This window comes from Mastomys coucha, unplaced genomic scaffold (genome assembly GCF_008632895.1).
Source record: "Mastomys coucha isolate ucsf_1 unplaced genomic scaffold, UCSF_Mcou_1 pScaffold20, whole genome shotgun sequence".
NCBI lineage: Eukaryota > Metazoa > Chordata > Mammalia > Rodentia > Muridae > Mastomys > Mastomys coucha.
In genome coordinates, this window is record NW_022196903.1 from 139,695,673 (window position 1) to 139,723,469 (window position 27,797).

The following is a 27,797-nucleotide window of genomic DNA, read 5'->3' on the forward strand; positions in this document are numbered from 1 at the left end:
GAACACCATGCCCAGAACATCCCAACACCATGCCCGGGATCATACATCTGAACACCATGCCCAGAACACACATCTGAACACCATGCTCAGAACATACATCTGAACACCATGCCCGGGAACACACATCTGAACACCATGCCCGGGAACATACATCTGAACATCGTGCCCAAGAACACACATCTGAACACCATGCCCAGGAACACACATCTGAACACTGGTCTCTGGTAATTCATCTGTGAAGACTTTTGGCCAGCAAGGAAGCAGATTGTTTCTATAAATAGTAACAGAACCACTGCCAAGACTCTGCTTTTCCAACTGTAAACCCAGAGTTAGCTTTTCTTAGATCCAAGGTCACACCAGATAGATAGTAAGCGTCTGTGTTACTGGGCAGAGCAGTAGGTTCACAGGCTAACTGAGGGGCTCGCAAGGCACCTATGCAGTCTTTTGTGATTGCCTGTTGGCAGAAGTCAGGATTGTTCTTTCTAGAAGCATCTATGAAAACCAGTCCTCTTCTTTAAGAGGAATTCCAAAAGTTATAGTCTACTATAAAATCAAAATCATGTGGGAGTGAAAATCTGTTTCCTTCCAGAAAGTTCCTTCCAACTTTAGCAATGTTCTTATGCAACCCCAGACCATAATGGCAGCGTCCCATGGTGATGTGCCAATAAAATAAATACTCCAGCGAAGGGTTCTGTTCTGGAGCCTTGGTGATTGTGATGCAGGTAGGAGAGTGTAGAAGCAGATACAATTTTCCCCATCAAGAAGAAACCCCTCTCTCTCTCTCTCTCTCTCTCTCTCTCTCTCTCTCTCTCTCTCTCTCTCTCTCTCTCTCTCTCTCTCTCTCTCTCTCTCTCTCTCTCTCTCCTCTCTGTGTGTGTGTGTGTCCCTCTTTCCCCTGCCCTCCCTCTCTCCTTCTCTCCCTCTCTTTCTCTCTCCCTCTGTCCCTTCCTCCTTCCCCTGCCCTCCCCCCTCTCTCTCCCTCTCTCTCTCTGTCCCTTCCTCCTTCCCCTTCCCTCCTTCTCTCTCTCCCTCTTTCTCTCCCTCTCTCTCTCCCTCCTCCTCTCTCTCCCTCTCTGTCCCTTCCTCTTTCCCCTGCCCTCCCTCTCTCTTCCCTCTCTCTCTCTCTCCCTCTCTCTCTCTGTCCCTTCCTTTTTCCCCTGCCCTCCCTCTCTCTCTCTCCCTCTCTGTCCCTTCCTCCTTCCCCTGCCCTCCCTCTCTCTTTCTCCCTCTCTCTCTCCCTCCCCCCTTTCTCTCTTCCCCCTCTCTCTGTCCCTTCCTCCTTCCCCTGCTCTCCCTCTGTTTTCTCTTCTTCTTCTTTCTCCTTCCCTTCCATTATTCTTGTGACATTGCACAAAGCACAACTGAATAGACTCAGAGAAATCATGTTTCCCTACACTGATGCATAGGTCCATGTTTCCAGAAAGGACTAACTGAGGTGGAGAAGGACTGTCCCCCTCAATGGGGGTGAGATAACCTCCTAGAGTGGGGTCCTGGTGAATTTGAAAAGAGATAAATTCTGGAAAGATAGCTGAGTGAGTGGGTAGATAGGTAGATCCCAGCGCTTGCTTGGCAGCCAGTCTAGCCGATTGTCAAGTTGACAAAGACCCTTTCACAAAAAGTAATGTGAAGAACAATTGAGGAAGATGCCAGATGTCAATCTCTGTCCCTCAGGTGCACCCACATGAGCAAGCACACGTGCTCACACCTGCACTCAGCACTCACAAGCAAAGGGGGCAGGGACGAGCTGGCTAAGCACCAGCATTCGCAGCTCCTGCTTACCATTCTTCTGAGAATGAGAGAGTAATCTCAGCCCCATGCCCCACCACCATCGCATCCGGATGGACTGTAACCCCTCAAACCGTAAGCCATACTCAGCCCTTCCTCCCTTAAGTCGCCTTTTGTTATGAGTTTGGTCACAACTGTGAGAAGAGTAAGTGATACGCTCAATACATTAACACATTTGAAAAATTCTATTTGCTGAAAACATCTTTTTTTTACTCTCCCAGTAAGTGACTCTCTGTAAGTATTTCTGTGGCTTCCCTTCTCTTTCCCCAATAAACAAACGCTTTTGAAAGTTTGTCTATTTTTAACTATTAAACAAGTGTCAGTCTTTAGGACACAGATCCACCTGTTCTTTAAATGTCTACGCTCTGGACTCCTTAGTTTGGTCCCGTTCATTGTCTATGAGCAGGGACAGAGCTAGCCTTAGAAAGCAGGGTTTTGCTCCACCACAGCAGGCCTCCTTCCTCCTCCCTTGCAGACACTGTGCTCCAGCAGTTTGAAGAAGCTGGGTAGAAGCCCCTCTCCTTGAGGGACAACATTGTGGTTCTCTGTAGTCTGCTGTCTCTCTGACCTACCACTGCCTTCACTATGAATCACGGTGGCCCACGTTGTCTCCTGAGGAAGACGAGGCTCTTCACAGGACAAGATCATGCAGACTTTCAGATCTGGACCATGGAATCGAGCCAAATCACTCACTCAGCTCCTACCACCAGAAAATTGGATGTTGCAAGGAAAACATCTACAGGAAGACAGCCTGGGTTCTCCCAGGGAGACTATCTTTGCTGTTCCACGGTAGGTGTCCACACCGAGTGGGCCTAAGAGCTGAGTCTGTGCTGGTGGCAGAAGAGTTCCAGTCCATCTTCCCCGACCCAGCTCTCCCCAGATGCTCTTGGCTATCTATGTATGACCTTGCTGTCACACTTCCTTGCCTTAGGAGGTGCAAGCTGTGGCTGCAGCAGGAACAAGCCGCTCTCACAAGGATGACAGCTCCCGCGGCAGCTTTAGATCTTCCATTTCACGCAGGGGCATGGCCTTGGAAGGTGTGGGGGGAAAGTGTCTGGTCATAAGGAAATTCTCAATACCAGCTCTTGTTACGACACCCTGGAGGGAGGTAGCTGGCGCACCCACTTCTGTCATTCGGTACCTGGAACAGTGACGTTTGACATACTGTTACGCATGGCTAGATCTGCGTGAGTCCTGAGCAGCAGCCTGGCTTTCTTCTGACCCTGCCTCACTGGAATCTTATCATCAGCGTGGGTGTTTCCAGAGAGAATTCACTGAGGGGGCGGGGCCCACACCACTCCCTGGCTGAGGGGGCGGGGCCCACGCCACTCCCTGAGGGAGGTCTCAGAGTGAGCTAAGCAGGAGAAGCTGCCTGATCTCTGCTTCCCTTTCTGCTGAGACCTAGGTTGGGTTTACCAACTTGGAGTCTATGTTCTAACCTTGGAATGGGTTAAAGAATGGATGAAGACATTCTGGGTGTTTGTTCAGCAGCCCAGTCATCCTCTCCGGTCGCCGTTAGAGCCGGGTACATTTTCCTCATGTTTGTAACGTAAGGACTCAAACTCCTCCTGACTCAGCTGCTCCAGCATGCAGAACGTGTCCTGAGAGCCAGGGTCCACCTCCATGACGTCATGGGACTGGTACCCCAGGTCCTCTCGGGGTGTCTGCCTCCTTGTTCACTGATGCGTTTGCCATTCCGGTAGAATGTTCTGGAAGCATTCCTCCCTCTTATAACCCTGGTGAAACTGTGTGCTCTCCACTTTTAACTAAAGATGGCCGGCCACTCACCACATCCCACAGATTCTTTCAGTCTCCTCAACTGTGCTAAGTAGCTAAGATTTCTGTGTCGTTCAACAAAACCTACTGCCAAGGTCCCAACGCTGTCACCCCACATTGCTTCTCAAGTAGACACACAGGATTGTCTTTGCTGAGGAACTCAAAATGACCTCATTGATGCAGGAAGAGCCTAAGGCAACTGCACGTCTGGTGGGAGCCAGAGAGCACAGTGAGGCCTAGGAGGAGATGCCCACAGGTGGAGGATGAGCTCGGGAGTGACATGGAAGGTGCAGAGATCTTGAACACATGACCAAGCTGTACTTCCTAACAGAATCACCAGGGAAACCTGGGAAAGACGCACCCTCCCAGGGGTCACCAGGGGTCACTGGGGGTCACTGGGGGTCATCGTGTGCCTTCCAACCCTCCTCCAACCTCCGCTTAGTCATAGCTCTGTTTAGAGTAGTTTTATTGCCACCATTCAATGTTCTGTCTTCTTACATGAAAACAGGAAACAATTGATAAACATTTGTTTGGAAATAACTTCAAATCTCCACAATCATGGAGATCTTATAAGCAGACTTCTCAGGAGACAGAACTCCAGTTTTTATCGTGTGTGTGTGTGTGTGTGAGAGAGAGAGAGAGAGAGAGAGAGAGAGAGAGAGAGTGTCAGAGACAGACAGAGAGATAAAGAGACAGAGAGACAGAGGTTTGCGTCCATATTCGATTATGAGCGTGTGTACTTGTAGGTGTATAAGCAGCTGTGTGTGCAGGCCACAGGTTGAGATCAGGTGTCTTTCATTATCCTCTTATTTTTGAGTCAAGATCCCTCAGTAAATCTAGAGCTCACAACTGTCTAGACTGGCTGACCAGCAAGCTCCAAGGATCTTCCTGTCTCCACTCTACCCGCCCCCGCCAGCATTGGGGTCACAGCAAGCACACCCAGCTTATATGTGGGTTCTGGAGATCCAATCTCAGGAGCCCATGCTTGGTGACAGGCTCAGACTGAGCCCTCTCACCACCTGCTTTCCAAACACATTTATGGGAAACATTAACTGGTTTATCAGGCCAAAGACAGGGATTTTGCTTGGACTTATGCCTCTTTTTATCCACACAGCCGGGAGATGAAGAAATAAAGTATAAAGCAGGTATTTTTTTCTGTCTGACCAAGTGATTCAAACTTTGGTTTGTTCAGGAGACACTTGAACCCCAGGCACAGGAAGGAGGAAAGCCTTTTAGACTTGTCTCCTCTGCCAGTCTTCAACACTGAGATGTATCCATGTCCCTCATGAATGTACAAGAAGCACATAGTCCCTCATGAATATGCAAGCAGCACACATCTCACAGTATTTGCCTAAGTGGGTCAGTAGTAATGCTGCATTTCCCAGTAACCTTTTAACAGGGTTTTTTCCCCCATCTGCAACAGGAAGTCTCAACTCCCGGGGGGGGGGGGCATTTTTTTGTTTATACATTTTATCCTACTAAATGAAAAGAATTCATACAGTAGCAGTTGATGGAAATCTCTTTTGTAGAAGTGATGTCACTGCACAGGGCCAAGGGCTTGGCCTCAGCATCCATGGAGCAAAATCCTGCTACAAGAAATGTAAGGTCAAGGCTATAGGCAATGACCACACGACCACATAACCACACGACCACAGGACCACACGACTACACAAGGCTGCCTTGTATTCTCTGGCCAGCAAAATAGCATGTATGCAGGTGAATAGCATTATAAAATGAAGCCACCAGAGTATAGTTTCAGAATGAGAGTTAGACTGGGTTTGCCTAATCCATGGCTTGGGCAACAATCCCATTTGCCCAGACATAACAGACAATGTATTTATTATTGTGTGACAAATTACCATAGTTGAGCAGCTTACACCAACACCCATTTATTATCTCAAAGTTCATACAACAGAAAGTGGGGAGTTCGGCTAGGTTCTCCATGTAGAATCAAAGTCAGAATGTTGGCTGAGCTGGGGATAGGAGGGGCAGGAAGAATCTTCTCTTCCGTATGGTGTTGACAGACTCCAGCTCCTTTTCCTGAAGGACTGAGACCCCATCTCCTCTGTGGCTGTCAGCTAAAGGTCACTGACAGTTCCGAGACACCATATCAGTCCTCATCTATAGTCGCCTCCTTCTTCAAATCAAAGATAGCACAAAAGATGTGTGTGTGTGTGTCCTACTGTGTGGGTGTCACATGTTATGTGTGTGCATACTATCTTATGTGTGTAACATGTGGTATGTGTGTATGTGTGCATCCTACTGTATGAGTGTAACATGTGGTATGTGTGTGTACATCCTATGTTATATGTGTAACATGTGATGTATGTGTGTAACGTGGTATGTGTGTATGTATATATGTGTGTATCCTACTGTATGTGTGTAACATGGTGTGTGTGTGTGCATCCTACTGTATGGGTGTGACATGTGTGTGTGCATACTATTGTATGTATGTAACATGTGGTGGTGGTGGTGGTGGTGGTGTGTGTGTGTGTGTGTGTGTGTGTGTGTATGTGTATCCTACTGTATAGATATAACATGTGGTATGTGTGAGTGTGTGTGTTTGTGTGTGTATCCTATGGTATAGGTACAACATATGATGTATGTGTGCATATTATTTTATGTGTATAACATGTGGTGTGTGTGTGTATATTCTACTGTATATATGTCACAGGTTATGTGTGTGTGTGTGTGTGTGTGTGTGTGTGCACAATGCACTATGGACCAAATCAGAGCCTCACACATACTGCACCAGGGCTTTATCTTTGAGCCTCACCCCCAGACCTGTGATGAGTGTGTGTGTGTGTGTGTGTGTGTGTGTGTGTGTGTGCACAATGCACTATGGACCAAATCGGAGCCTCACACATACTGCACCAGGGCTTTATCTTTGAGCCTCACCCCCAGACCTTGCTGGGAAGACACTCAGTGGATAAGACTGCTTCCTAAGTTCCCGGACTGTCTGAGATCAGTTCCCAGTACTTGCATTGCAGCACTCACAAATACCTCTAACTGCGGCTCCACAAGACCTGATGCTCTCTTGTGGCCAATAAGGGCACTGCATGAATACACACACACACACACACATACACACACACACACAAATCCTAAAAAGAAAACTCTATCCTTCTACTCCATTGCTTCACATATTCTGAGTTTTAAATATGTCACTCATGTTTCTGCATTCTACTGATTAATATGCTAATATTAATATAGCAGTTACTTCATTTGCTTGTTTTTTTGTTTTTTGTTTTTTGGGTTTTTTTTTTTTTTTTTTTTTTTTTTTTTTTTTTTTTTTTTTTTTTTTTTTTTTTTTGGTTTTTTGGTTTTTTGTTTTTTGTCTTCATGCTAGAGGCAGAGCTGGCTGGGCCTCCTTCTCATAGTATTAAGAGTATTTCTAGTTTGTATAATTGTCCTTTAAACTTTCTTTTAGATCAATTTATTTTATGTACATGAGTGTTTTGCTTGCATATGTGTATGTTTGTTCACCACATGTGTGCCTGATTCCCAAGAATTCCAGACAAGGGGATCAGATCCCCTGGAGCTGGATCACAGATGGTTGTGAGCCACCATGTGGGTGCTCAGAATTGAACCCTGGTTCTCTGGAAGAGCAGTCAGTGCTCCTAACCACTGAGCCACCTCTCTGGTGCCCACACAACTGTCCTTCTGAATTTCACTCCCCTCTTTTCTCCTTACTCACTAACCCTCTCCTTCAGGTGGCGGAACTTTTGTAAGTTCTGGTAAGCATAGTTTTCCTGGTTCCTGAGACTGTCAGTTTCATAAACCAATTTCAGGAAAGATTGTGCTGTATATTGAATATATCATTTTAATTTGAATTAATAATTGATACACTTAGGCAAGCAGTCAAGTATCCTTACTCACTGCACATAGCTGAAAAGAAGCGCTGACCTGGCCTGGCTTGCTAAGCAGGAATGAGCACCTCCTGGACCCTCATAACTTCTTTGAAATGGGGAAACTTGTATCAAGGCAGAACACCATTTTTAAAAACAAACTTTAGAAATATAAACTTCAGTATAATTCTATGGATGTTTTAGGAGTAATGTATAAATAGATTTTTTAATGGTGCTTTATTTTTTTAAAAGGTTTATTCGTTTGTTTGTTTGTTTGTTTGTTTATGTGAGTACACTGTCACTGTACAGATGGTTGTGAGCCTTCATGTGGTTGTTGGAAATTGAATTTTTAGGACCTCTGCTAGCTCCAGTCGCCCTGTTCACTCCAGTCAACTCCGCTCGCTCAGTCCCTGCTCACTCCAGTCAACTCCGCTCGCTCAGTCCCTGCTCACTCTGGCCCAAAGATTTATTTATTATTATACATAAGTACACTGTAGCTGACTTCAGACGCACCAGAAGAGGATGTCAGTTCTCATTACAGGTGGTTGTTAGCCACCATGTGGTTGCTGGGATTTGAACTCAGGACCTTTGGAAGAACAGTCAGTGCTCTTACCTGCTGAGCCATCTCGCCAGCCCGTATAAATAGATTTTTGTCAAAGACAAAATTCTTATATATTTTTTCCATTCTCTTTCCTTTTAATTGTGTATAACTTTGTATGTCTTGAGTGTAGGTTTGTGCGTGAGTGTAGTACCTGCAGAGGCCAGAAGAGGGTGCTGGATCCTCTGGAGCAGAGTTAGAAGCAGCAGTGGGCCACCCCATAAGGCACTGGTTGGCTGGGAGAGTGGGGACTGCTCTTAACCACGAGGAAGAGTGCGACTGCTCTTAACCATGGAGGGAGAGTGCGACTGCCCTTAACCACGAGGGAGAGTGGGGTTGCTCTTAACCACGGAGGACCTCTGCATCTCTTAAATATATTTTGAATGTTCCGTTCCCTACCCCTCGGGGTTAGCTGCAATCCTAGATAACAGGTATGAACAGCAAGGAGATCATTACTGATAGCATTTCCAGGCTCACCACAACCAGCTTGCAGAGTTCCATGCAGCAACTTATCCCCAGAGGTTGTGTTCGCCAACAGCGTCATTCAGCGTCATTCGCCCTGGACTTCACCCTGTGAATTACTGTCAAGTCTTCCCCCTCCATCTGGATTCAAAATAAAGCACTGTCGCCAGAAATTCTCAGTGACAGATGGCTTGCTTCAGCCTCTGGGTCTTGGAGGAGGTTGGGGGAGGTGAGGGAGGTGCTACAGGAGCTTTGTATAAGGCGACTTCACCCAACCAGCCTGCCTAGCACTAATAGATAAGGAGCTTGCCTCTAAGTTCAGCCAACAATACCGTGGTCTGTGCCCAGACCTGAGGTATGGGTCTGGCATACCTCTCACTATGATCAGCTGGGGAAAAATTGCTTTTCAACTTTCTTATCAAACAAGCTAATCATTATAATAGAATACAACTTTTACGTGGTTTGTGAATTCTAGATCACGGTTCCTTAAACTGTGGATCATGATGGGGTCATGCAACTGAATCTAGGGCATCATGGAAAAAAATCAGACATGAAAAATAAAGGGCTTGAAAACCCCAGGTCCCAAAATTCAAAATCAAAGGTGACTGCTTTCTCTGAGGTGGTTCTGGCTGCTCACCATACTGCAGCCTTGGTTTGCTTTGCACTGAGCATGCTTCGTAGTTCACAGATCCAGATTCCAGTCCCAGCTTATGAGGGGAGCTAATTTGGGACTTCCTCCCAGGAGGCTGTGCATCTTCACAGAGCTGTCCAACCATGGTCCGCTATGATGCTCAGACAGAGAGGAAAATGTGGGTGCTTTGCAGGCAACTCATCCACGGAGTAAACAAACGCATAAACAGCACAGGGGTGGTACTGTTTGAGGAGTCATAACTACAGCATGATACCCTGAAGCCTGCAGTGGAGAACTGGCCTTCTCATGGTTATGTCTCCCACATGTGCTCTGGCGAACGTGATGTTGAAAGAGGAGACTCCCTACAGTTTCAGACACACCCGCTCCACTCCCAACAAAAAGGTTCTGCAAATTGCCCCAAGGTCTCCTTTCCCAATGGGTGGGAGGGGAGGAGGAGCAACACACGACATACGTGGGGTTCAGGGGACAGCTTGTGGGAGTCAGTTCTCTCCTTCCACCATCTGGGTTCCAGGGGTTAAATAAGGTCATCAGGACTGGCTTTACCTGCTGAGCCACGTGCTCACCCATGAGCTTTTACTCCATGTTTCCTGCTCTGCTCTTCGCATGTGTGCAGCCTCTCTACGATATCTTCTTCTTTTGCAGTAACTATTACCGACACCCTAGCCCTGTCCCATGACTTCTACCTACGTCAGCTTTTACTCTCTGCCCCTTTGTCCCAGCATAGCTGATAAACCCCAGACTCTCGTGGTTGATAACATCCAGACAATGTCTTTCAGATATACGTGCTAAAGATATGCAAAAGGTATTTGTTAATTCGTGAATTCATTGATTGAGATGGTGTTTATCGCACCATTGTGTCTGCCGATACTTAATTAAACATCAATGATGATTTTTTTTTAAAAAAGAATTAGTAGAAATGAATTACAGCGAACAGCAAATACAAAAAAATAAAAGCTCACATAATGATAATTGGTGTTAGGACAGCTGTGCTATAGTCTTTATCGAGACGGTATCAAACAATGATGGTGGTTATGGTAAATGTGAACACTGCATGCCACCGAAGGTGTCTATGAACCCTGCTCTGGGGATGGATGAAGCAACAGTTCACGGTGGTGGTCAGGCACAGCCTACAGACGCGTAAGCTACAGCCACGCCTACAGACGCGGCCACGCCTACAGACGTGTAATCTACAGCCACGCACCAATAGCTTCTGTACAAAGTCTTCCTTAGCATTTTAACCTTTGTTATGCTCCTAAAGCCATACAAAAAGCAAGCAATACAAAAAGAACATAAAAGAAAAGAAAAATCAAGAGTTACCAAGTAGCAACGTATTTTGCCAACTTCTGGATTACTTCTGGAAGTCATCTCCAGTTCATCGGAGTTTCAGTCTGACTCGGATCTGTCAGTGTGGCTGGGCTGAGAGAAGCTTAGGTTAGCCAGGCTTCTCCCCTGGCGTGTCTGTGAGGCAGTTCCAGAGGTGAGCAGACTGTGGGGAGTCCAGGCCATGCCGTGGTTTGTAGAAAGTGTGGAGCTGTGGAAGGAAGCAGGTTGTGGCAGCATGCTGTTGGAGGGCATGTCTTGGTCCTGGTCCTTCCCGTTAGTCCTTTCTGCTTCTTGCTAACACGAGTGGGGCAGCTGTCCTCTGTCATGATGTTCCTGCCTCACCGCGGCCCTAAAAGCACTGGAGCCCGGTGAACATGGACAGAAGCCATGAGTCAGCTTGAGTTTTTACCACTTACGAATGGCTTCTTTCTTGTACTAGTCATAGTAACAAAAACTCTAACGCAGTCACGACGGGGCTTTCCTCCAAATCCTGTTACTGCCACTATTATGGAGTCACCAAGATGGTAAGAGGTGTCCCTATATGCTGAGGCTTGTAGTGTCTGCACAAGACAGACTAGATGAGACAAACCCCCAGGTGTAACTCTAGACCTAACTCACTCTCTGCTCTCTGTCTCTGTCTCTCTCCTCCTCCTCCTCTTCCTCCTCCTCCTATTGCTCTTCCTTCTCCTGTTCCTCCTTCTCTTCCTCCTCCTCCCCTTCCTGCTCCTCTTCCTCCTCTTCTCCTTCTCCTTTTTTTTTTTTTTTGGACTGGTTTTCATGATGCTTCATTGAACGACAGAGAACAATATCCTCACTGTCCTTGATCACAGAAGACAGGGAGGAGGGAAAATGAGAAACACAGCTACAGGCAGGATTTGTCAAAAAATGGAGGAAGCTGCCTGTATCCGTCTATTACAATCCTAGCTTTAATAAGAATAAAAAGGACGCATTGTTCTTTTGAGTCTCAGGAAGAAAGGGAAAAATGTTTGAAAAAAATGAGTTTTGCAAAGTCAAATTTGATTTAAAGAAATGCATTGGAATATAGCTATGATTCACCATAGTGTTTTCTCTCTTTTCTTGCGGAAAAATATTTTTATCCTTTGCACTTAATTTGGTCAAATAACACTGTTCTGTTGAAAAAAAAAATGATGATAAACTCAGATAGAACTGAGCACTACAGACTGAGGGAGGCATGTGTGACCTTTTCAGTACTAAGGGAAACACTAGACAGAGCAAAAGACCCATGGCCAGACTAGGTGAGTTCAAGACCCAGCCCCATCACTTGCCAGCTGTGTGGCTTTAAACAAGTTACCTGATCTCTCTGTGCTTCAGTTTCCACAATGAAAAAATAAAGGGAATATCACCTAGTCAAAATTATGCTAGAGATTATGTGAGTCCATGAATTTAAAACACTGGGTGAGTACCTTCCACACACTAACCATTATTTAAGTTATATGCTGCCACTTGAACCTCATGTCAAAATAATATTCAATTTGATGCAACACTCATTTCTTGTTTAAAATTAATTGTGGGGCTGGAGGGATATCTCAGTGGCTAAAAGCATTTGTTGTCCTGGCAGAGGACCTGGGTTCAATTCCCAGCACCCACATGGTGGCTCACAACCATCTATAACTCCAGTTCCAGGAGATCTAGTGCCCTTTCTGGTCTGCATGGGCACACATGCGTGGGTACTCAGGTATCCACATAAGCAAAACACTCATATACACACATATAAAGTCAAATCAATAAATCTAAAATAAATTTGAAATTAATTGGAAGCTCAGCAGTTAGTGGAAAGTGACAGAAAACTTTATAAGTGGAATGTTAAACCACAAAAAAATGTGCACGCGAATGTTTGAGGTTATCCTGGGCTTGTGTGAGACAAAACACAACCTGGAACTTGGCTTGCTCCGCTGGGCTCTGCAGTTGGTGTTTTATTCTTGGGTTCCTTGTAAAGACAAGAAGGGCATGGAGCCTGGGTAGGGGAGGAGAGCGAGAAGTGGTCTCCCTGACATGTTCACCAAGTTCTTAAGAGGGAGCAAAGTGTCCCTCTCCTTACCTATGCAGCCCACTATAGGCATTGGGCATCTGTGTGCTTATGAGCCTGGTGCACTTGTAAAGGTCAGGGAGCAGCCTTGGGGAGTCAGCTCTCTCCTTCCCCTCTCCCTGGCTCAGGGCAAGGCTGTCAGTTCTGATTAGATTTGAAAATGTGAAAATGTATTGACTGTAAAATGATCAGCCTTACTGAGATAAACAAGCCTACACAATCCCCAAAGCTGACAGTCAGCTTAGCTATCATCTATGTACACATGCCCTAAAAGAGGTGTGCACAGGCAGCAGTCACAAATGGCCTGTACTGGTGACTCAACGCAGTCCTCTGCCACGCGCGGGCCCCATCTGCAGAAAACAGTTCCACCGTGCTTTGTTGTTCCTGATACACGACACTCATAACTTTCTTTTCTGTTTTCAGAGCTGCCCATAAAAAGCCAACTCGGAGTTCCACCCTCCAGACCCACGATTATAAATTAGTATAATGATAAATAGAATGGTATCTCAAGTGGAGGTTACAGGTTCCAGCTTTCCCAGGCATGATTTTAGAAGTCACGTCACCATGCTGTTTCCAGAAGTGAGTCTATTGGAACTGGAGGAACAGGCAGTCCTGATCTGTCACATGAGTGATGGGAACCAAACTTGGGTCCTCTGGAAGAGCAGTATGTGCTCTTAGCTGTTGAGCCGTCTCTGTCTCTCCAGCCCCAATTCCCTGGTAATATAATGAACTCTGGTAACACAAAACCACCACAGTTGCTTAGACATTGAGGCAAAGATAATATCCATCTAAATGTCAAGGTTCCACTTCCACTACGTGTTTATCATTTCTTTGGTGACTAAGTTAATAATTAAATATAAATAAGCCCTGTTACTAAGTGCCTAGTTAGGAAAGAGAAGTACACTAGAACATGGACCCTAAGTGGGGCACCCAGCACCAGCTTCCGAAGGGCCTTCGCGAAGGCCCCTGCAGCACCTGCGTTTTCAAACTAAAATCCTTACAGTAGACCAGAGCCCAGGAGAAACTGAAGTGAGCACCTGGGTCCCATGATGCTGACCACCTTCCCCAAAACTGATCGGGAGCAACTCCACGTTTTAAGAGGTTTCTTTAAATAGTATCTGAAATCAATTAGTAAACTCGGCCGCACATTCAGAGTCTGAAGTGCTTCCCTTCAGCATTGCAACCGCACGTAACTGATCGTCTTCATTACTTACCCAGAATATGAAAAGGTAGGAAATCCTTCCAGGAACACCTCACCGATGTGTGTCTCCTCAGGTAAGAGTTGCTGAATCTGCATCAGTAGCACTAACTCAGAAGTGAAGAGAAGTTCCCATCTACAGCACATGAGGCTCTCGAGCCTCAAGAACGCGCGTGTGCTCTTACTAGTGCCATTTGACACCTTTTAGCCATTAGGGGACGAATTTACCAGGTCAGTGGCCAAAGTACGTGATCAAGTGAGTCCTTTCTTCCCTTCTTTTTAAATATTAAAAAATGTTAATTTTTTACATCCCTTCCCTCCTTCTGAACCCTCCCATACACCCCTCCTTACCTTTCTTTTCACCAACTGTTATTGCATGGCTATATGCACATATGTCTACACTCCTGCTCAGTTTAACCAATTGTGATTGTCTCGGTGTATGCATATATGTCTACACTCCTGCTCAGCATACACAACCTCTGTATAATGTCACTTATATGTATGTTCCCGGGCTGACCACGCATATATGTCTATCTATACTCCTGCTCAGCTTACACAACCTCTGTATAATGTCACTTATATGTATGTTCTCGGGCTGACCACGCATATATGTCTATCTATACTCCTGCTCAGCTTATACAACCTCTGTATAATGTCACTTATATGTTATGTCCAGGGCTGACCATGCATGTATGTCTACAATCCTGCTCAGCTTACACAACCTCTGTATAATGTCACTTATACGTATGTCCCAGGGCTGACCACTTGGCACTGGATAACCAGTCGGTGTGCTCTAGTCTACACTCCTGCTCAGCTTACACAACCTCTATATAATGTCACTTATACGTTATGTCCAGGGCTGACCACGCATGTATGTCTACACTCCTGCTCAGCTTACACAACCTCTGTATAATGTCACTTATACGTACGTTCCAGGGCTGACCACGCATATATGACTATCTATACTCCTGCTCAGCTTATACAACCTCTGTATATCTTTGGTCCTTGAGGTTCTCTGTGTAGCTGGAGGCCTTCTTTTTGTTCAGTGCATATTTCTCTTGGCAGTCACACATGCTCTGAGTGGATGATACTTGCTCCTTAAGGTAACTTCTGTAAATGTGTGCGATGAATTGACGGTTCTAATTTAAATTATGGCTGGGGCTGGATGAAAGCCATTTCATTGTCATGGCATTGTGATGCTTTTAATGAGGCAACAGTGAAAGCTACTTCTTGCCTTTAAGTATTTGTATTCACACATATTTAATATTTGATTACAAAGATGTTAGGTGATTGGGGCTGGGTGATTGGTTCAGCTGTTAAGATGGTATAACGCTCTTCAGAGGATCCAGGCTCTATCCCCAGTACCCAGGAGACCCAAGACCTTTGGTCTCTATGGGCAACTGCACTCAGGTGAGTGAGAGTAGACACACACACACAGACACACACACACACACAGACACACACATAGACATACACACACACACACACACACACACACACAACACACAGACTTTTAAAAATAAGACAGATCTCTAGCTGGGCCTGTGGCTCGTGCCTTTACTCAAAACTCAGGAAGCAGAGGCGGGAGGATCTCTGCAAGTTTCATGCCAGTCAGTACTACATAGTGAGACCTTTGTCTCAAAAAACAAAAGTGAGGTAACAGGATCTATCAAATACAAAAAAGGGTTTAACTTCTCAAGGAGAAAAAACTTAGCAGAACTCTTTTGTATGTAAAATTTAACAGGAGTGACCAGAAGGCAACCCCAGTTTTAACCTCGACCACAGTCCAATGGGGACTAAGGATAGGTTGCTTGTGAGAGCAACCGTGTTCTCTTGGAATATCTCTGTGAACCAATAGCCACAGGGCAGGGGCAACCACAGGGCAGGGCAGCCACAGGGCAGGGGCAGCCACAGGGCAGGGGCAGGGGTAGGTTTTCATTTTCCAGCCATCCTTGGATCTGAACTTTAGAAGGATTCCCCACATGTTCCAAACTGTGAATGTGATATCAGGGGGACTGACTGGCATAGTGACGCATAAAAACGGACAGATACACCCCACATTACAAATTAGACAGGGTCTGGTGCTGATGAGCACCAGCCAGTGTGTCCTGAGATTCCATGTGCAGTGGAGGAAGGGGAGGAGGAAGAGAAAGAAGAGGAGGAGGAGGAGGAGGAGGAGGAGGAGGAGGAGGAGGAGGAGGAGGAGGAAGAGGTGCAGGCAGCACAGCGGGCAGAGCCTGAACTCTGTGTGGCCAACTTCAGACCTTATAAGCTGAGCGGCAAATGCAGCCTGCATTTCTGCATCTGCTTCCCTTGCCTGGAGCCTGGAGTTAATCAGATAGACTGCATTTATCTTGCAGGGTTATTGAGTTCCTGACACATAATTAACAGATTGGTGCTGAGTAGGGAGAAGAGGAGACCCCAGAGGACAGAGCTGGGAAAGCTGGGCAGGCAAAGAAACAAACTGCCCCTTGAAGTCACTCACACTGCCATAGCAGTTGGCTGGGCTCATGTTCACAACCACACAGACGGCCCACTTGTCAACTGTCTTTCAAGATTTGACCATGTGCAATGGCACATGATGCCACTGAACTGATTTCTAGACTCGACAACAAGGTTTAATCATAGCTAAAAGGCAAAATAAAATGACCCTGGTTTGAAGATGTTTTCCCTAAATTGCCTGGTCTGGCTCCCCTTCGCTCGGAAGAATTCTGTTTAAACATCCCAGGCTGTAACCGTCCCTTAACTTCAAGACTCTGGAAAGAAATAAGTCATCTCCACAACTCGTTTGATGGACTTGTAGCATCTCACGGTCTTTACCTCAAAGTATCAGACGGCAGTGGGCAGAGGGGAAGGTGGAGAGCGTGCTTTGCGGGCCAGACTGAGGGTCTGAGCTTGAATCCCCAGAATTCTAAAAGCTTGGCAAGCATAGCAGACTGTGGTCCCAGCACCCAGGAGGCAAAGACAGAGACTCTTGGAGGAAGCTGCCCAGCTAGACGATCTGAAACAGTAAGCTACAGGGTCAGCAAGCGACCCTGCCTCAGCAAACCAAATGGAGGGCCACTGAGAAAGAAAGAAGGGCAGAGCCACCAGGAAAGACTCCTGACATCTATGTGCACCTGCATACATACAACTGTGCACACACACACACACACACACACACACATACACATACACACACTCACACACTCACACACACACACACTCACACACTCACACACACACACACACTCACACACCCCAGGTGCATAAACACATAACAAAGGGTAAAACACCAGACTGGACAATGACTGCTCCTAGTGCCTGCTGGGATTCCACTTTCCAGCCAGTTATCTTCCTGAAAGAATTATTTCTGGGGAAAAAGAATCCCAGATCAGCAAATCAGCTTCTTGATGGGAAAAATATACACTATCATGAAAAAGTTAGGCTTTTGCATAAAACATCATATCTACAGTGTTCAGATTGGAAACGGAAGAACTCTGATGGCAAACTTTCTTTTTATTTGTCTTTTTCAAAGTTTTACATTTATCATTTATTTGGCTGGCAGAGGAGGGCATGTAAGTGGAGATCACAAGATTCGAACTTGGGGTGTCAAGCTTTGAGAGCAAGCCCCTCTCCAGCCCTGTCTTGTTGTTGTTTTACTCTGCTTGTTTCTGAGATAAGGCTCTTACTATGTAACTCAGGCTGGCCTTGAATTCATCATGGCCTCAGACTCACAGCAACCCACCTACCTCAACATCCCAAGCTCAGCTCATAGGCACACACCACAACCTGGCTTGATATTTCTAAATTAAAGCAGTGAACACTCCCTGTTACACTGGGTCCCAGCCATCGGTGCCCTTTCTCAGAGGCAATGGCTGTCACAGGTTCTTGCAGACATTCCTGGTTCTCATACAGACTTTTTAGTGACTGTGAAAACATGCAACCACACACTTTCTTGTTTCAGTTTTACAAAGGTGCAATCTGCTGGGCATCTAGTTTTTGAATCATCTGTTTTTATCCAGCGAGTAGGTCAAACCCATCCAGCTGGCAGGCTCCAGCAGCTGCCCGGCTGAGAACCCATCGCTGCAGAAGCTTGATCCGATGGCTCTTTGGGTGTATGCCTGAAGAGCCACTGTTTTTGCTCCACTGTTGGCAACTTCAACACCAAACACGTCTGTTGTCTCCATTTTGTTGTAGGCTGGCTGATGTACGCCTGTGGCTTCCCTTCGAGGCGTATCTTCCCACTGAGTAGAATGTTACACCCTCCCTCCTGTTGAGGTTTCGATTATTAATTATTAATTTGGTGCACATACAGGATAAACTGTTTTATAATGAGGCTTGCCATTTACCTCAGCTTGTGTGTATGTGAGCTGCAGGGGAATTCATTTGTATTTCCTCCCAGTGTGTTTTGCAGGTGTTGGTGTTTGTCTTAGGGTTTTTATTGCTGTGAAGAGACATCATGACAAGGTAACTCTTATAAAGGAAAAGATTTAATTGGGGCTGGCTTACAGTTTCAGAGGTTCAGTCCATTGTAGTCATGGCAGGAAGCATGGCAGTGTACAGGCAGACATGGTGCTGGAGAAGGAGCGCAGAGTTCTGCACCTTGGAGGGCAGGCAGCCAGAAGGAGACTGTCTTCTGCACTGGGCAGGGCCTGAGCATAGGAGATCTCAACATGTGTCACCTACACAGTGACATACTTCCTCCATCAAGCCACACCTCCTAATAGTGCCACTCCCTATGGGCATGTGAATCAGTGGGGGCCAAACCTACTCTAACCACCACAGTGTTCACAAGAGTGTCTGAAACCACCTTCAGATTTCCTCTCCACTGTGCCGATCTGTCCTGGAAGCATCGACATCATGACCTCCTGCTGCTTCCTCCACAGCCTTATTGTTTGAGTGGTCAGCTGACCTCAGGGGAAAATCACATTTTCTCCTCTCAGATCACAGCATCCATGACGCCCAGCCAGGCTCCAAACCTCCCAGAAGATACTCTGTCAATCAAAGATCCCAGGAACTCCCAATAATAGTGAAACATGATTAACACCCTACCACATGTGGGTCTAAGGATTCACAGTCTCTGAAGATGTTCCCCTAATGTTTTGTATCTTTTTGTTGTTCAGAAACAATTAGCCAGTTTCCCAGCTTTATTAACCAATTAATCTAACAAATATTTCTTTGGTACCCAGGATCCAGATTGCTAGAAATCGATCCATTTGTTTATAAACTGTATTCTCTTTGTTACTAGATGGCTTACTGTTTCCTGTTTACTTTAGGTTGATAACTTTATCATTAAAGTATGTTGCAAAGAGCCATGACCTCACAGGAAGAGTCTGAGGATCAGCAAGTAGACCTGATGGTCTCTGACTGGACTTCTCCTCAGCTCAGATCTCTGACTGGAGTTCTCCTCAGCTCAGATCTCTGGCTGGACTTCTCCTCAGCCCAGGTCTCTGACTGGACTTCTCCTCAGCTCAGATCTCTGACTGGAGTTCTCCTCAGCTCAGATCTCTGACTGGAGTTCTCCCTCAGCCCAGGTCTCTGACTGGACTTCTCCCTCGGCCCAGGTCTCTGACTGGACTTTTCCTCAGCCCAGGTCTCTGGCTGGACTTCTCAGTCCAGGTCTCTGGCTGGACTTCTCCCTCAGCCCAGGTCTCTGACTGGACTTCTCCTCAGCTCAGATCTCTGACTGGAGTTCTCCTCAGCTCAGATCTCTGACTGGAGTTCTCCCTCAGCCCAGGTCTCTGACTGGACTTCTCCTCAGCCCAGGTCTCTGACTGGACTTCTCCTCAGCCCAGGTCTCTGGCTGGACTTCTCCTCAGTCCAGGTCTCTGGCTGGACTTCTCCTCAGTCCAGGTCTCTGACTGGACTTCTCCTCAGCCCAGGTCTCTGACTGGACTTCTCCTCAGCCCAGGTCTCTGACTGGAGTTCTCCTCAGCCCAGGTCTCTGACTGGACTTCTCCTCAGCCCAGGTCTCTGGCTGGACTTCTTCCTCGGCCCAGGTCTCTGACTGGACTTTTCATCAGCCCAGGTCTCTGACTGGACTTCTCCCTCAGCACTTCCTTCCAGTGAAAGCTCCCATTGTCTCAGGCACTGCAACCTCCACACTTGCCCGGTTCAGAGCCAGAAACTGACCTATCTGTCTCTCACACCTTAACATTCTAAGGGGAAAGTCAAAGCTATAAGTTGTTCAGAAACAAAGAGGGTGAGCCCTTCATGCCCTCCCCACCCCAACTTCCAAGCTCTGGATGTGGGACAGCATCACTCCCGCCTGGAGGATTGTTGTAATCTCCTGCCCAGTTAGAAAGGTTTCAGTTGGGTAGTTCAGGCATCCTTTCCTCTCTGAAGTTCTACCTCCCCATCCTCCACATGCTTTCCTGTGAGGCCTTTGCTATGTTTCCAACTGTGTTATAAGAGGGTCTTCCCATCGTGGAAATGCCATCCTCAACAAATGTTGTTTGTTTGTTTGTTTATTTGTTTCTTGTGTGTGTGTGTGTGTGTGTGTGTGTGTGTGTGTGCAGCTTTCAGGAATCAACAATCGCCTTTCTCCATATGGAAAACATGAGTCTTCAGGCTTGGGTGGCAAGCACCTTTTTCCACTGAGGCATCTCACCAAGCCCTAGAAATGTGTTTAAATAATGATATGAATGTTCAGGTAAATGTGTAGCTCCCTAGGATGGTACTGAGCCTTAATGGTCTAGCCTTAACCTGCTGTTAGTAAACTTCCTACCTAGGGGAGGTATTTCGCCTACAACCCCAACAACAAACCAATGTGCGATTCCAAAAGGTTCACTCTGGGGAACAACGGGTTTACCTACAGGACACAGATGTGGGTGCAGGTTGGGTACCTTTAAAGTAGATACACTGAAATGACTGTACCCCACACACAGGATGACTCTCAGGGCTGTGGAGAGCATCCACTCCCGTAATCCTACACAACCTGTATCCTCTAACCCCTCCCAGAGACCAGAGGCAGCACGCAATTAGGGCAAAGTTCATACAGCAGCTGGGAGGGTGGCTGGATACGAGGGTGAGGGTCCCACCATATTCCCAGCAGCCTCCTTCCGAGAAAGGATGTCCACAGTCAACCAGGCCAGCTGTGGAGGTCCCCGCCCATCATGGCCAGCCGGACCTTTGAAGATGCGACAACTTATCCCTGAGGACAGCCCTGGGTGGCACCCGCTTGCCTTCGCCTTGATGCAGCCTAATGACAGTTGTTATGTTAGCTGAACGTCTTCCCACCCTGAGAGGCCAGTGTACACTTGTAAGGGAGACAAGAAATGCTTCTGAGATATTCATAGTCTGTGACAGATAGAGTGAAACATGGACATCTGGACAGACAGATCTGACCTTGGTACTAACAATACAATTTAAGTTTTCATTTTATCATTGCCTCCATCACCACCACCACTACAACACCATCACCACCACCATCACCATCATCATCACCACCACCATCACTATTTTAGACTAGGTCCTTCCTATGTATTTATAGCCCAGGCTGGCCTCAAGCTCGTGGAAATCCTCCTGTCTCAGCCATCTGAAGGCTGGGGTTACTAGTGTGTGGCACCTTGCCAGGTTTATAATCTCCAATTAGGCAAATGTGCAGCCCTTAGGTGACTTGTCATGGGGTGCCTTCACTCTCTTTAGAAGAGCACAGGGGTAAGAAAAGTCATGTTGCCCGCGCAGTCGTCTCGCCAGCAAGAAGACACACAGACACTAGGATCCTTCTGCAGCAAGCAGTTATTACATCATGAAGAGGAAGACCCCGAGCTAATAATTGGCCCAGCTTATATACACCACAGCGCGGCGTGTCCGCCCATGATTGGCTGTTTGCTCATCACCCCATGTGATGCCCCGGGATGGGCCATGACTTGGCGCCTTTTCACTCTATGCACATGCGCAAACAGTTGTTTACCAGGAGTCGACAGCGGATGTAGGCGCCATCTTGTCAAGGCGAATGCCTCTCCCGCTCTACCGCTCTCCACAAAGTCACAACCAAAATTCTTAGCAGGTCTGCCCCCTGTGAGGTTGGCGGAGACCGGAGGAACTAAGCGTCCTCTCAGCCCTGGCGATTTGCCAGAAGGATGGGACAGCACAGATTTGCAGCTCTTTCCTTCTAGTAGCTTCTTTCTCAAGGCTCCAAGCTGACCACTCTCAGTGCAGCATTCTGCAGCCCTGTGTCCCCTGAACCTGGCACCCACATGTGGTTTGGGTATCATGCTGAAATTCCCAGACATATTTGGGCTGTGTGTGTGTGTGTGTGTGTGTGTGTGTGAGAGAGAGAGAGAGAGAGAGAGAGAGAGACAGAGACAGAGACAGAGACAGAGACAGAGAGACAGAGACAGAGAGACAGACAGAGAGACAGAGATTGTCTTGTATCTGTGTGTGAATGTGAAGTGAGTATTTGCATATGTGTATGTTTATATGAATGTGTGTATGCATGTAGGTGTGTGTTTGTGTGTGTGAGTGTGGGTGTATGTGTAGCAATGTGTGAGTGTTCTGCATGTGTGGGGATGTATGTGTAGAAATGTGTCTGTCTGTGTGTATGAGTTGTGTTTGTATGCGCATGCAGTTATCTATCCCCAGGCTTTCTCCTGGCTTGTTCCCTGGCCTCCTGTGGTCCTTCCCTGTATTTTAAAATTAAAATGATCTGTTCCTGCAGCTTGCACCTCCTGCTTTGTGCTTTTCCACAGCAGTCACCAAACCTTGTCCCTTGCCCATCCTCTGTGGTTGGGAAAGTTGTCACCAGGACAGGGACATTCTGTATGTCGAGTGCCCAGAACAGTGTTACACACAGGAAGGTAGCACAGTGGTCATTTGCAAGATGAGGAAGACACTGGCTCAGTGTGACTGTCCCTCCAGCCACACAGCATTCAGAAGACTGGCCGGCTGACTGGCCAACAAATCATCACCATGGAGAGGACTCACGGCTACTCATTGTTCTTTCCACCCAGGAAGCCTCTGGCAAAGTCAGATGGAGTCTGCACTGTTTCCATCAACACAGAGTTCCGCACATGGTGCTATAATTACTCTCGGCACAGAGTGACAATCTGAAGCCAGCCTGCACCTGACACTTTGTGACCCTCAGGGCATGTTTAATTCTTCAGCATGATGCAGAATCTGTGTCTATTGGAACCTGCCACCTCTGACTGGTAGCAGCACACCACCTCTGCACGTTCGTGGTGAGAAAGGACAGTTCTAGAAGCCATTCCCTCACCTTGGCTTTGTCCCAATGTCCTCTCATGGTACCCATAGCAACCACAGCGGCCAGCACACTGAAAAAAAAAATCAAATTGCTCTCTAATTGCCTTAATTTGGGGAAGATTTTTATGGCTACTTCATTTTGTAACATAAGTGATTGTTCCTTATTTCTCAATAATACGGACACACAGTTAAAAGAGCAAGACTCCACTACCTATCCATGGCTCCACTCTCCAGGAGGCCCAAACGCTAGCAGCTCAGTACATGATTTCTGCAGGAGACTTTTATATTAAATGTAAAGATGCCTGGTTTTTCACTTCACTTGGCCAGTAACACAGAAAACAAATGTGGGTCCATAATGATGCGGCGAGTTTAATAAATTCAATAAAATTCATAGTGTCAAACTTTATCTTTCAAAAGTCTGTATGCATATATATTCCAACTGTATACAGGTGTTGTGTGATCAGTGTGCAGAAGTAATCTGCCACAGAAGTGCTATCTTTTTGGTTGAGTGTTTTAGTCAGCACAGGGAATAGCAGGTTTCACTGCGATGTTTGTACACACATAGCACTGTGCTGGGCTCAGATTTGACCCCAGTGCCTTTTCTTGTCCCTACTCCCACTGGTTCTCTTCCTCCCCTAAATTATGCTTTATGTCATTCATAGATAGATAGATAGATAGATAGATAGATAGATAGATGATAGATAGATAGATGATAGATAGATAGATAGATAGATGGATGGATAGATGGATAGATGATAGATAGATAGATAGATAGATAGATAGATAGATAGATGATAGATGGATAGATAGATAGATGGATAGATGATAGATAGATAGATGATAGATAGATGATAGATGGATAGATGATAGATGGATAGATAGATAGATAGATAGATAGATAGATGATAGACAATAGATAGGTAGATAGTAGATGGATGATAAATAGATTATAGATATGCAGGTGTATGTAGATATGTATGACAGAAATGTGGATAGATAGATAGACAGACAGACAGACAGACAGACAGATAGATAGATAGATAGATAATAGATAGATAGATGATAGATAGATAATAGATAGGTAGATAGTAGATGGATGATAAATAGATTATAGATATGTGGGTGTATGTAGATATGTATGACAGAAATGTGGATAGATAGATAGACAGATAGATAGGTAGGCAGATAGATAGATAGACAGACAGACAGACAGATAGATAGACGGATAGACAGACAGACAGAGACAGACTAGACAGACAGACTAGTAGATACAAATTCCTCATGAAGGAAAACACAGCATCCCTGAGTCTTCTGCTCTCTGTAGCCTTCCATAGCCTCGCTCATTCTTCTGCTGTTTCTCCCCTCCTTGTCTCTCACAAAATCACAGGGAGACCAAAGAGACAGACATACATAAGGACTCTCTGCAAGGACCTGGTTACTTGGCAATGACAAACAGGATAAAGATGCTGTATAAAGTGAACAAGTCATTTTACCCATATGTGGAATTCTTCCAAAATGATCTCTTAATTCCTTTTTAATAAGTAATGTTTTATGTGCGGTTTTGAGTGCAACCAATAAATACTTACTGGATAGACCACGGCAGCCCCTACAAACAACCCCCACTCCTTCTCTGGGAGCACAGTTCGTGAGCCTCAAGTTTCTCAAGTGTTGATTCCACATCTGGATTATGGCCAGCAACTTCCATGAAGTCACCTGAGGGTCACTGTGAAGGCCACATCTTGGGGAACCCTTGCTGGGAACTCATGCGTAGCTGTGCCAGTGTGCACTGTGCTTTATCATAGATGGATGGCAGCAAGCATCTCAGCCACAGCGATGTTTAGCCGTTTATATACATATGTTTATATGTTTTGACTGGACGGCTTCCCCAAATACATCCTTGCATGGGCACAGGCTCCTGTTTTTGCCAAAGCAATCCTCAAATAGTTTTTTCTTCTGTGTTTGGGCAAACAAAACAAAAGAAAAAAAAACTTCGGTGTGATAAGTTTTTCTCTGAATGAACACACCTTTAAAAGTACTTATTTGTGTAACAACATGTGTGTATATAATGTGTGTGTGTGCGCATGTGTGGCACAGACTCAAAGCATGCTGCTGTGGGAGTCGGGTCTACCCCTCCACCTTGGTGTGGCTTTCTGTGATTGAACATAGTTCTTAGATTTGCATGACAAATACTGTAAGTGCTATGGCCATCTCAATGGCTAGAAATACACTGTTCATTGTTTTAAATTAAAATGTAAGTTCCTTTAAATGGGTGTTTGTCCTTCATACAGGTCTGCACCATGTGCATGTGGTGGCCATGGAGACCAGAAAGGGTGTCAGATCCCGTGGGACTGGAGTTACAGACAATTGTGACTTGGCATGTGGGTGCTTCCGTAGAACCTGAGTATTTTAGAAGAACAAAATGTATTCTTAGCCCTTGAGCCATCTCTCTAGCCCCCCAAAACACACTTTTTTAATTGGCAAAGAAAGAACAAAGGAAGGAAGGAAGGGAAATGAGGAAAGAAATTACAAGCTGTGAGAATTCTAGTTAAGAAGAATCCTAACTAGGCTTTGCCACAGATGAGCTTCATGCATCCCAGAGGCTCACAGAGGAAGACAGCAGGACAGAGAGCCATGCTCTGCCTGTCTGTGAAAACCTGAACCTGCCGAGAGTGCCTCGTGGTTTCTGCACATCTCTCCTTTCAACAGGTGACCCAGAGGCCATATCTGGGCTGCTCAAAGGGTAGCATGGAGTAGCTACCAAGAAATAATTGCTGTCTCCCTGGTGAACGTCGGCTTGATGAGCAGTAGTAAGTTGAAAGAGTAGGCCCACTGAGACCTGCCCATTTACAGACAGACATACTGACACAGACCTGAACTCTAAGGTGAGCATGTCTGTCTACTGTCTTCCTGACTGCACCTCAGTTCGCTTTGCACAGCGATCACTGTACTAATTTACAACATCATTTATACTCCGGGACACTCAGGTTTCACTGAGGACAGGCTAGATATGAGAAATAGAGCTTGATTCTCTGCCACTGCCTGTACAGTTATACTTCTGGGGCTCAGATTCAGGTTGTAATGATTAGAGCCCAGGGAAGGCCATGGCTGACTGATTTGCTCTTCTAAGCACTTCTGCTTATGGGAAGTTCTCAAGGATTCAAGTGAACTTCCCATAAGCACTGGAGTAGTAGTGAAGCTTAGCCACAGCCTGATAGAACTTGCCTTGTTTCCTGCCACATTTGATCATTATTTCTAGAATACAAGTGTTGGGGGTATGGGGCAGTTGAAGGCATGAAGACCTGAGTTTGAGGCCTAGAACCAAAGTAAAACAGTGGGACACAGTGCCCAGGCTTGTGATCTCAGAGGCAGATCCCAGGCCAGGAAGACCCTGTCTCAAAACATAAGGTGACTGCTCTGCTCATGAGGAAAAGCATCTGAGGTTGTCCTCTGACCTCCCCTCCATATGCACATATGCATACACACACACACACACACACACACACACACACACTAGCATGCACACATGCATACTTGCTGTGCACTGGAGAGCATTCACACACACACACACATACACATTAGCATGCACACACATGACAGAAAAGCTTCATGTATTAACCACTAATAAATTCAATTAACAACCGAGCTAATGTCCACGGTTCCGTGTTTTTGTGTTCTTTATGTCTGTGTTCACAAGCTGAGTGGGAGTTAAGGGAATGAAAACATGATTCTCTCTGCCAGGGAGGAGATTTTGTTCCTCCAGCAAAGTCGATACAGATCCTAGGTTGGTCTAGACTTTCGCTCCACCCAGAAGTGCTGAGGGCCCCCTTCGCCTCCCACAGGGGTGTAGGTTGGGAACAGTAATGCCAGAAGAAAGCACGTGCCTCTGGTGGTAGGGTGGAGCACAGTGGCCAGAGGGGAGCACAACTCCGACCCCTTCCTATCATCCCGACAGCGCTGTCCCAGCCTGGGCGCCACCTGATACTAGTGCCCTAAGGAAGCAGCCCTAGCTACAGCACTAGGTAAAATCTCAGAACCTAGAGAGTATCCAGGCCCCTGGCTTCATATTCTCAGTGTCTAAGATACAGGCCGCAGCATGGGAGGAGACTACTGCAGACTCCAACACAAGGACACTACAAATGGTGGTATTGCCTGAGGAGGACTGGACAGCAACCATCGTAAAAGCATCCCCAGAGTCAGAGGACAGCTGAAACAAACTGTTAGCACTGATACAGTGATACTGTTAAATAACACTGAACAAATCGATATGACTTACAAGATCCCAGTGGGATGGGTTTGTAATGGTAGATGAACTAAACAAACAAACAAACAAACAACAAAAATGGATAGGTGAGCTCAGAATAAGAAAGAATAGTATGCTTTAAAGAGAAACAGAAGCAATGTGAGCTGAATGAAAGAGAGAAAAACAGGTTGCTGAGGAGAAATGACAGACAGGCAGACAGACAGACAGACAGACAGACAGAGTCCTCAGTTACCTGGGGGAGAAAATATGAACATGTAAATTCATATCATTAGAATTCCAGCAGAATTCTACCTCAAAGCACCTGAGAGTGACAAAAACACAGCCTCACAGAAATGTGTAGACAACGCTCACTCACATTGTGAAGCGACACTCACAATGCCTACCAACCAGAGAGCCCAGATATCCGGGTCAATAATGCAACACAGACTATGTGTCTGCGGGGTTGGTGCTTGTGCCAATGGAGTGCTGATGCATGCTGTACATGAGAGACAGTGACATGGTGTGTGAAGCAGAGGCCAGGACACATGGACCTTACATGGCGATGCTGTTCCTGTGAGATGCCTGGAAGAAACATCTATAGGGGCAAAACCATAGGGTAGCGACTGAGGTGCTCCCCACCTCAGCTCAGGGTGGTAGAAGAAGAGACTGTGGCTGAGCAAGG